General features: G+C 51.7%; 1 protein-coding gene across 2 annotated transcripts in view; it reads left to right on the top strand.

Moving 5' to 3' along the window:
- The first annotated feature begins 3646 nt into the window (after positions 1-3646).
- The window catches only part of MEGF11 (multiple EGF like domains 11), a 336966-nt gene continuing 329302 nt past the window's right edge, over positions 3647-11310 (top strand). The window contains exon 1 of one of the 2 annotated variants that reach the window (XM_080809553.1): positions 3647-3796. The gene's annotated coding sequence lies outside the window, so the exon portion shown is untranslated. Of the gene's footprint in view, positions 3797-4838; positions 4858-11310 lie in introns of those variants that run through there. The other variant, XM_080809558.1, reaches the window with a different exon arrangement.

Here is an 11310-nt window from a genome sequence, read left to right as displayed (position 1 = left end):
CCTGCTCTGAGGGGCGTCTGCTTCTTCCTTTCCCTCTCTTTGCCTCTTCCCCTGCTTATGCTCTCTCTCTGTCAAATAAATAAATAAAATCTTAAAAAAAAGTGAACTGTGGGTATTTTACTTATTCTTTTAATAAGGCTAAGCCCCTTTAATAGACATGGAGGTAAGTAAGACCCCAATTACCTTCGGGTGTGGTGGGAAGATAGACATTTTTCAAGCAAACTAATACAGCAGGTTTCAGTGGAGGAGGTGAAATCTTTCTGTCATTCAACAAATCCCGTCATCCCCTGGTGTGTTCTCTGTGGCTGTTCCTCCCTGGGACTTTGAGCCAGGGCTCTGCAGAAAACAAGAGGGGAAAAGGCAATCCCTCAGCAAGGAGAAGAGGGAGAGGGAAGGAGAACAAAGGGAATTCCCTGTACACTCGAGCAGAGGAAGGGTGGGGAGCACTGCGACCAGAGTCCTGGACATTTGTCCTGTGTCCTAGCCTTCTAAAGTTCATTTATTTCTAAAAATGAGAAGACCCTCCCACTTTGGTTACCAGAGTTTTGGTGTTTGGAGATGGCAATGAGCTGGGTGTCATATGCCATTTCACAGGAGAAGAGACACTTGGGAGCCCTCTAGAAGAAAGGATAGGAGAAGCCGAGGGGGAAGGGAGTGAGTGGGAGCAAAGGCAATGACGTCCATTCTGCTTGGGCTCTATTTTCTGTGTGACCCTGAGCCAGGAGATTCTTCTTTCTGAGCCTGGGTTTCCTCCTCTGTATGACGGGGATGGTAGCAGTGTTTATCTCATTATTGTTCCCATTTTGCAGATGAGAACACTGAAGCAGAGAGGGATTAGGTAATTCACTCGCCCTCACATAGCTAATAAGTGATGGAGCCAGAACTTGAACTCAGACACGTGCTTTGGGGGCCTCTGCTCTGCATCCCCCTCGCTCCATTCCTGTGCTATATTATCTTTTAGCCCCAGTTAGACTGCAAGCTTTTTGAGAGCAGGTTTATAATTCAGAATAGTGAACTTCTGTCTCAGATTAGGCATTTCAAGCCTGGTAGCCTGGTCTTTGATGTTATAATTTCCCAAGTAAACTTGCAGCTGGGTTGAACGTGTCCCCAGCAGTGGCATGTGCAAAGCGGCACTCCCAATAAGCAGGCACTCAGGGCTCCAGCGTGACCCCGAGTCGACCCTCAGAGACGTTTGCTAAAAGTGTTCCTGGCTCTGCTGGGACCTGTGTCCTTGGAGGCCTGCCATCTGGGTGGAGAAGGTGCAGCTTTATAGATCTATGGGGCTTTTTAGAGTATGGCAGAAACCCAGGCAACCCCCAGCTGCACAATTCACGCCTGACAGTGTGGCAGTGTGGGAGTGTGTGCCAGAGGCGGGGAGGCGGGGGGCAAGTTGCTTCCTGTGCATTTGCTCCTTGAGATGGGGTGGAAGGATCATCCGGGAAGACCTGCCCACCTCCCCAAACCTGGGGTTTGAGAATTACCAAGGCTGTCTACCACCTAGAGGTGAGGGTCAGAGGCAGGGTGGGTGGAACATATAACCCAAAAGGCAATGTGAAGATGAAGGCAAATATGCAAATATCCACCTTGTGTACTCTCATTGCTAACAGTTACCCAGTGCCCCGCTGTCCATTATTTGGGTTAATCCTCAGAGGGCTCTTATCATTCCCATCTTAGTCACAGGGTAACTGAGGTTAGGGAAGCGAAGTGGCTGCCCAGTGTCACAGTTAGTAACGGCTGGAGTTCTCTTAGCCTTTGGCATCTCTGATACACACAGACTGCAGCACTCAGAGCTGGAAAAAGCCTTGGAGAGTGTCTGTTTCAGCCCCTTCAGGATCAGGTGGGGAAACTGAAGGTCAGAGAGATGTAGTGACGGACCACGGTGACACAGCTGGTTAGTGGCAGCCCTGAGATTTTGCCAGGAGTAGGGTGAAGCAGGAAGGCTCCCAGGGTGCCAAGTTTAAGGAGGGGTTCCCTCTTAGATTCTGACTCTGCACATGAATGACACTGAGAGTGAACCCCTCTTTAAATGTGCCCTAGGTGCCTCACTTGCTAACCCTAATCCCAGCCCTGGCTGGATGCTGCTTCTGGTTTTGTGGTATGAAACGACAGAGGCCCAAGCATGGGCTTATTTATTAGACTTGATATCTCAAGGCAGGGGACTCGATGGAATATTTGTGTGGGGTTTTGCCAGTATCCCAAGATGGGTTTCTACCCTGGGCTGGATGGAGGGTCTGCTTCTGGTTGGTACTATTGAAAGGACAGGATTGAAGGGGGCGAACTCTGGCCCCAGAAATTAGAGGTGAAACTAGGAGAACGATGATCTGTCTTGACAAAGGAGGGCTGCAGAATGGGTTCCGAGGGAATCAAGACCCTGTGGCTCTCCTCTGAATCCCACTGGGCTGAAATGTGGAAATGCCATGAAAAACCTCTTGCCCCAGTCAGATCCAGAATGAAGACGATTATCAGTGGTTGACCTTTGAGGGCTAGGTGCCCAAACACAATTACTTACAGACACACATTTCTCCAAGCTTCAGACAACCTGTTCGCTTTATTTGTAAGAAACTCCTGGGGGAGAGATGTGTACAGCACCTTTCCCCCAGTCTGAGCCTTCCTGCTTTTGTTCTAGTTCAAGGAGAAAAGGAGACAAAACACACACGCAGTGTCCCATTGCTGCTTTATCCCTAATAAGCAGAAGTAGGTTGGTGAGTCTCCCATTGCTCAGAGAGGAGTGGTGCTGGGGAGAGGGGTTCCACTCTTTACATCTGGGCCAAGTCTTTCATTAGGGCTCAGCACCTCCTAGGAGTGCCGGTGGGCTAGCCAGGTGGCGCAAGGTGGGAGAACGCTTCCTCCTAGTGGCCCTGCGGGTCTGGGGCTTGGGACAGCAGTGGTCTCAGCCCTGCCTCTAGAGACCTCAGCAAGTCCTTGTTCTCTTCTCTCTGGGCATCTTAACCAGTCTTGGCTCAACCCAGTTTCCTTAGGAGTTTGACATTCTGCCCCACGTGCCTTCTGGCTTTATGCCCAGCCCCCAGCACCCCCCTGGGGGGGGCAGAAATTTCACAAGCCCCTTTCTGGGGTTCCAGTCTCCAGCCCTGGCCGGTCCTTTCTCAATCCTTAGCCTGTTACCAGCAGGCCTGAGGGGCTCCCGCGGCCCACCTCAGCACCCCCCCGGGGGAGATCTCCCATCCCGAGGCAGCCCGCAGGCGGTTCTGACCCACCAGGAGGGAGGAAGGGAGGACAAACGACTGTAGAGGTGGGAAAAGATTAAAAGGAAGAGAATAAGCGAAGACACACAGAGAGGGTATAGAGAGAGGAAAGAGGGATGGGTGAGGACAGAGCAGAAGGGCGAAAAGGCCGGGTGGAGTGGTAGGGTGGAGAGAAGGGATGCTGGAAAATCCAGAATCCGAGAAAAGGGACCCTAAAGGAAAGCTGGAGAGGGACTGCAAGATAGGAAAAAGCAGGCGAGCGAGCGAGGGAGAGCAGGGTCTGAAAGGACCGAAGGGGGAGAAGGAGGGAAAGGGGGAGGGAGGGAGCCACGAGCAGGGAGGAGGGAGCTGGGAGGGAAGAGGAGGGAGGGACCGAGGGACGCGGGGGGTGGGGGCTGGCTCGGCAGCAGCAGCCGCGGCTCCAGCCGCCCGCCGGCTCGCTCGCTCACTCGCTCACTGGCTCGTGGAGCCTGCCGCCCGGCTCTCGGCTGCCCGCAGCTCCGGCTCCTGGCCCGGCGCTCTGGCGCGGCTCGGGCTCTGGAAGACAGTACCGCGCGACTGGCCGGCCCAGCCCGGGGCGGCAGCCGAAGCAGGTAGGTGGCGTAGCGGGGACTGCGAGGACGCGGAGCCTGGACGCGCGGGGGGCACTCGGAGACGGCGGTTGGGAGCTGCCGTCCCGGGGAGGTGGCTTTGGAGCCCCGCGACTAACTTTCCACCTGCTCCGCGGATCTCTGCTGCCCTGCCCGGTGTGGGCTGCGGGAGCCGAGTTTGGCGCGGGGAGGAGGGGCGGAGAGAATGCCGGGGTGTGGGAGAACGCCGGGGGGTCCGGCAGGACGCTGGGCGCCCAGCGTGGGCCGGCGCCGGCCCTCTGGCCGCAGTCAGGACGCAGCGCCCGCGGCGGGGAAGACCCGAGCGCAGCGGCACGGCGCGCTGGTCCGGGGAGGACGCCCCCTCGCCCCTCCGAGTCTGGGGACTCCCACCCCCGAGCCGCCCCGGGCGCGCCTACTGCGCGCAGCGCTTCGGGAGCCCTTCCTGCCGGGGTCGCGGTGCGGAGCCTGCGCGGCGCGGTCAGGTTCCCCTCCGGGGCCCGGCGGAGCGCCTCTCCGCCGCCAAGCCCCAGCCCGAGCCTGCGCGCTTTTGCTTTTTGCAGGCGCGAAACGGAACGTACACTCCTTTCATTCTTTCTCATCCCGTGGCCCCGATTCTCTTCGGGGAGGTCTGGGACGCGAACAGCCCTGTGGGTTGACTTCCCGGACGTCCCTCCCGCCCTCCGCGGGGACCCCAGCTCCCGAAGTTGAAAGAGAAGCAAGACACTCCCAGCGCGCGCCTGGAGCGCGGTCCCGAAGTTCCCAACTTCTCGCTCAGCCCCGGGCGGTAGTGTTGGAGGTGGGGTAACGGTGGTGGTTGCGGCCCCTTGGAGCTACAGAGCGCAGACGCCTTCCTTTTGGACTTGGTTTATTTTCCCTAATATGTTAGAAAAAAATTCGACCTAAAAAGGTGCAAAATTGTTCCCCCCGGGCGTCCAGGTCGGTGAGTGTGGCGGAGCCGTGACCCATCGGAAACCTGGGAGTGCGGAGCCGGGGCTTGACGGTTCCCGGAGTCCCCAACCCCGGCGGCTTTCTCCCGGACCTGGGCTCCTCCGCTCCATCATCCGGTAGTTGCTCTCGGGATCCGTTCCTCCCAGCCCGCGCTGCGAGGCTAGTCTGCGTCCTTCCCGCGTGGTCAGGTTCTCTAGAAAAATATTTCAAAGTGGCTCCGCTTCGGGATCTCCCACTCCGTCCTCCCGGGAGCGGAAAGAGCAGGGCCTCTGGCGGGTTGCAGGAGGCCTTGGGGTGGTTTGGGATCCCGGCCATCTGGGCTCGCTCTGGCTAGGGTATTCATGCCCGGGCATCAGTATCCCTACCCCCCGCCCTCCACCTCCCCGCGCTCTGCCGGGGAAGCAGGGGTTAATTCCTCGGCCAGGTGTCCAACCTCGAGCAGAGGTCAGCGGTGGCTCTCGGAGCCTGCGGGGGGCGTGGGTCCGCTGGCTTCCGGAGTCTTGGAGACCGGATTCGCCGCGCGTGCGGCTTCCTCGGAGCTAGCGGCCCCTGCCTCGCAGCCTTCTTTGTTGGAGTGCTATTGGACAGATTTCTCTTGAAGGGTTTGGAGTAGGTTTAGTGGGACCGAGAGCTGGGGGCTTCGAGAAAAGGGTTCCTCCCCGCGGGCCGTCTTCCCTGGACTCCCCGTAGGTTGGGCGGGGTCCCGGTAGGGCCCCCAGGAACACTCCTTCCTCAGTTTCGCGGGTTTTCCCTGGTGCACGCCACACACACCTTCTTTTTCGGTTGCTCAAAGACTGTTGAAGCCCCTCAACGTTCAAGGTCTGCTCGGTCTCCATCTCTTCCTCCCATCTCCCAGATCAGCAAACTGAGGCTCAGAGACGTGAAAGGACTTGTTTAGAGCTGGTTAAGGGGTGAAAGGGAATGTAAACCAGGTCTCCTGACTCCTAGTTCAGTTTTGTTTTTTTTTCCCCCCCTTTTCTTTTTTTTCTAGAACTCTCATCATCACTTTCTTAGCATGGGGCAGGTGCTTCCAGGTTGGCCACAGTGTGCCCTTGGCAGGTGTTGAGGACTGGTTGTGAGTTTAGAGGTAGTGGACTGGTTTCTGGATTCTCTTGTTAGTCTCTGTGCTGGGATCGCCTCCCAGGATAAATCACGGAGGTGACAGTTTGTTGCATGCCTGCACTGAAGTCTGCAGGTAAAGGGAGCCCTTAGACCTGGCCCGGCCCCATAAAAGCAACCCATGGGGAGAGCAGCCGTTGTCTTGTAGCCAAGGAAGCTAGACCTTCTCAGGTGAAATCGCTTTTGGAGGGGGCCAAATGATGGATAGTCTGGAGAAGGGAGGGTTTGGAATTGAGCCTTGGGTAGATTTCCAGGTTGGGGAGGAGGATTGTGGGGCACAAGGCACAAAGAGAGGGGCAGGAAAGCTCATGACTTGTTCAGTGACAGGTCAAAGGACTTCAGGGTCACGGCCGGTGAGAATTTGGCTTTTGAGAGAGAAGCGCTAGAACAGTTGAAAGAGGCAGCTCTTCAGAAAACTAACTCCAAACGCGTCCCCAGAATCTTCTAGCACTAGATCTAGGGTGAGCAGTTGGCTGGGAACTTAGCACCCCAGGAGGCAAGGGTTATATTCAGCCTTTTGCTTCTCCTTTACCCCTTTCTCCTTGTTCCTTGGGCTTTCAAATAGTTTCTTTGTCCCTTCCCATCCATGACTTTTAGAATTTATTTATTTATTTTTTAAAGATTTTATTTATTTATTTGACAGACAGAGATCACAAGTAGGCAGAGAAGCTGGCAGAGAGAGAGGAGGAAGCAGGCTCCCTGCTGAGCAGAGAGCCCAGATGCGGGTCTCAATCCCAGGACCCTGGAGTCATGACCTGAGCAGAAGGCAGCGGCTTTAACCCAGTGAGCCACCCAGGCACCCCGACTTTTAGAATTTAGATACTTGAGGGTTTTGAACATACTGTTGGACCTACGATGGGCAGGGCTTTTAATGTGCTAGGAATGTTTAGTCAACAGGTAGTTCTCGAGCTCATTGTTTTTGCCAGGCACTGGTCTATGTGTTGGGGTTACACTGATGAACCAGACAGGCAGAGTCCCATATCTCGTGATGCTGACATTCTAGGCTCCTGTTCTCCGTGAGCTGAAGTCTAGATGTGGAAAGGAGGCAAATACACAAAAGATGTCTGAAGAAATGGGACAGTATAACAGAGAATCCTGAGCCTCCCCTCTAGTGATTCAAGGCTCTGGGGTAAAAGGCTTGAAGCTGTTGGCTATGAGATTTGGAGATTCTGTGGTCTTCCATGACCCCAGCTCCTGGTTGCCGAGGGTAACCCAGAGGTGGCTGCATTGAAGACCTTAGATATGGCTTTGGGGGAACAGCTCGGCAGAGCTTCTGCCAGTCAGAGCACAGAGGGGAGAGAGCTGGTGAGTGTTGGCAACTGGGATCTTGCTAGGTATCCATAGATACCGGTGCCAGGTAACCATGCACCTCTTAAATTTCAGCATCTACAGCTACTTGAACTCTGTAGCCCCATTATATAGATGGGTAAATGGAGCCCTGACTCTGCAGATTGGTATAGCTATGCCAAAAGGAGCCTAGCACTGTAGAGTCCAGGTATCCCTGATGTTTGATTAATTTAAAATAATGCTGTTTCCTTTCTATTTTGTAGACCAGAGGCTCTTAATTTCACCTGGAAGGCTTATTTAAACACAGATTTCTGGGCTCCGCCTCCATTTCTGATTCAGCGGATCCGGAGTGGGTCCAGTAATTTGAATCCGTAACGAGTTCCCAGGTGACGCGGAGGTTCTTGGTCTGGAACCACATTTTGAGAACCACTGTGGTAGAACAAGGGAAAGTGAGAGATTTTCTTGAGATTATGCCTGCACAGAAGCCTGGGTGGGACAAAGGCTGTGATTTAGCTCTAGGAACTCCCAGAATTTGCCTATGTGTGATCCCCTCCCCCTGCCCCCCTCAGGAGGCCATAGAATTAAAAGAATATTTTATCTTCATCAGCACACACAGAGAGAGAATGTATTGCAATATAATTAGGGAATAAATAGGTGCCCTGTGGCTCTGTGGGGGTTTATTATAGCAGTGGTTATAATTGAAAAGGTGTCATCTGCTTCGAGAACCCCTCATGAAACTTTCATGGCCTGGGTGGTCAGTGTCCAAAGAGGCATGTCTTCTTCATTTAAAAGAAAGTCGGAGAGATTGCTTCCCCTGCTAATGGGACTATCTGTGTTTCATTTCACAGTAACTATGCAATATGTTCTTAAAGGAGAGAGAGAAAAATTGAAGAGCCAGTGTGAACAGAGAGGGGTTGGAAGAAGTCCACATCACAGGTTTACAGATCTGTTTGTTGAACATTTTGGAATGTTTTAAAACTGTCTGTTTCACCTATATTTCTGATGTGAAGCTGCATCTCAGCAGGAGGAAAGGAGAGTTTGTGTTTCAACTTAGCTGCTTGGGTAAATGTAACAGCGCATTTTATCCCCAACGTGTTAATTAAGCCCCAAAGAAAATAACCATAAAAGGGTTGTTTTCCTAAATGCTGGCATTTTTCATCTGGATCCTATTTATTGATTATTTTACAGTTGAGAAGGAGCAAAAAATCCATGTTTTTATAGCAAATAAAGCTGGCTACAGTAATTATGCAGGCTCAACATGTCTGTTCGGGTGCAGGAAGTTGGAATTCAGCCTGACTCTCAAACATTTGGGTGAGATCTAATTGAGAAAGACATTTCAAAGAACAAATATTTAGGAATGCGGAGTTCCATTGATGGTCTCTCTGAGCCAAGTGCAGGTATCTTGCTTTTAGCTTGATCCTCAGAAGCTGGGGGATGATACAGGGAAGGACCTGGTCAGTAATGCTGAGGCCAGAGTCAAATCGTGAGGCTGAAACCTAGAGATCATCAGTGAGGTTTAAGTAAAGGGAAGACAGATGCTTTCAGGGAATATATACGCTCTGGAACCGGTGAGCCAAGGGAGCAATCAATCAAATATAGATCGAACACTTACCTGATGGTCTAGTCTCAGGACAGGCACAATGAGGGCTGGGACCAGGACTTTTACTTGTTATGTATCTCCCATAATGCCTGGCTGAGGTATCTTTAGGGACAAGAGGCCTCTATTAGAGTGGATATCAGTCAGGATTGTAGATAGCAGGAAACTTGAACTCCAGAAACTTAGTATCTCCCATTTTAAGAGGTGTGAGCTGTGCTGCCCCGAGCTTGGTTGTTTCAGTGGTTCAACAGCATTATCAAGATCTAGATTCTTTGCATCTTTCCTTGTTCATAAGGTCACAAGATGGTTGCAACAGCTCCAGCTATTACACCCTTATAGTAAGAAGCAGAGGCAGAAAAGGCTGGAGGGGAACCTTTCCCAAAAGCCGCTGCGAAGACTTTCCCTCAGGTCTCACTGGCTGGAAATGCAAATCACATGATCATGTATGTCATCCGCAGGCCAGGGGAGACAACCGCCGTCACTGGCCTGGAACAATCATGATTTGTGTGTTGGGCCGCAGAGAGGAAGGCTTTTGGAAAGAAGCAACCAATAGTAACTGCTATAGAGTTTTAAGACCCGGGTTTGAATCATCTGTCTACTTTTTAGCCTTGTGACCTAAAGCCTTTTACTTTTTTGTGCCTCAGTTTACTCATCTGCATAATGGGGATTTATTGGGAAGATAAATCTGAATTCACTCAGTAATTACAATTGACTGGTGGTATACAAGAAGTATTTGAAGGTTTGACTTCTGACATCAAAGAATTATAATCTAGTGCAGGAGGCATGAGATGACTAGACTATCAAATAATTAGAGAACAATCAAAACAATAGCGACAACAAACAATCGGAGTAGGTATATAATTATGACTTGCAGACCAACCGCGGTAGGAGTAGCGTGGCATCAGGGGAGCCACAGTCGTTAGGGAAGGCTTCCTGGAGGAGGTGTTTCATAGTGCATACTGGAACTCCAGCATTTAAGTAGAGATGGGTTATTAGTTCCAGCGACCCAAATTGCTTCCTCTTGCCTTTCTCTGTGGTAAAATGGGACCATTAGGCCAAGATGAGATCTTATCTCTACAGTTAGTGTCTTTGACAGTCCAAATGTAGCCAGCTGTGGTTCAGACTGGCAGACAGCTCACAGCGGCTTTCTTACCTGTCTTGGATTCTTGGTTTCTGCTAACCCATCAGTCTCCCCTCCTCATGCTTCATTTCAGTTGCCAATTAGATATTACTGTTATTACTATTATTATTTGGGTATCTGGCTGCATTGTAAAATTTATATGGCTAAATTGAAATTTGATATCTTCCCATGTCTCAAGCCATCCACTCTTGTGGATCCTTCATTTTCGTTGTTGGCACCCCCACATTCCCAGCTGCTTGGGCTCAAAACCTCAGCAACACTTTGATGCCCGCCCCCTTCCTCTAATTCCAGTATTCATGCACCAACTTTCTTGGATGTAAGCCCTCCTTTATGACGTGAGACATTCCCTTCATTCAGGTTCTTTCTGTCTCATGCTGGGCAGTGGCTCTGGTCTCTTGCTCCCATCCTCCACCCTCCAGGCACAGGGACATATGTCACAAGGAACAGTCTCTAGGGCTTTGCAAATAGTACAGTTTGTAATCTGAAGACAGAGGGGGCAGCGAGTCTGGAATCTGGGGCCACAGTCACATCGTGTCACTCGGGGGCCATTTCCCAGCCTTGCGTCTCTCTCTCCTTCAAGTCATCCTAAGACCTTGTTTAGTCTCCAATTGTCATCTACATTTTTCCCTGTAGTCATCAGTGCATGAAGCCCAAACTCCTTAAATAGACATTTGAAAACTTCCACGCCCCGCTGCGTGCTGCCTCGCCGGCTTTACCTGCTAGGACCCACCACCCCTGGCGCCTTCATGCCCGCTTCTCCTTCTGCCCTTCTCCCTGTTTAAGCCGAGCCACCTTTTCCTTCAAGGCCAGTGTCAGAGCCGCGTCCTCATTAGACCTCCCCTGACCACTGGGGCCCACAGCGATCTCGAAACATTGATCTTTCCTTCCCCTGAACTTGTGTAGTAATTACCGCTACACGGCCAATTCCGTACTTAGTAATATGATGCCGCTGTCATTGCTCCGCATCCGGTTGGAACGTTCCTCATCTTCCCAATGGGATGTAAGATGATTGAGGTCTAAGATTGGGTGTGGGGGGGTCCTTCTTCGTATCTAACATCAGGCACTTCCGTGTATATTTATTGAATTAATAAATCACAGGAATAGGGGAAGTAAAATTATTTACCTGAAAAGTCAGTTCATCTTTTTTTTTTTTTTTCCTTTGGTTTAGGGAAGAGACTAAATTTGCTGAATGTCTGCTATATGCTGGGTACCACTTCAGGTGATTCTTCAGGACCTGTTTAGTCAGCCTTGTAACACTCCTGGGAAGTTGGGGTTATTGCTGTCATTTCACTGATGAGGAAATGGAGGCTGGGAGAGGTGAAGTGGCTTGCCACACTTACTCAGCCAGCGGGAGGCAGAGAGAGGGTCAAGGTCAAGCTTTTCCTCTGTGTCTATTTCATGTATCTTCAGGGAGGTTCTCCCGAC

This window comes from Martes martes, assembly GCF_963455335.1.
Source record: "Martes martes genome assembly, chromosome: 7".
Taxonomy (NCBI): Eukaryota; Metazoa; Chordata; class Mammalia; order Carnivora; family Mustelidae; genus Martes; species Martes martes.
Note: the sequence above shows the minus strand (reverse complement) of the source record. Positions and strands in the feature narration are given on the sequence as shown.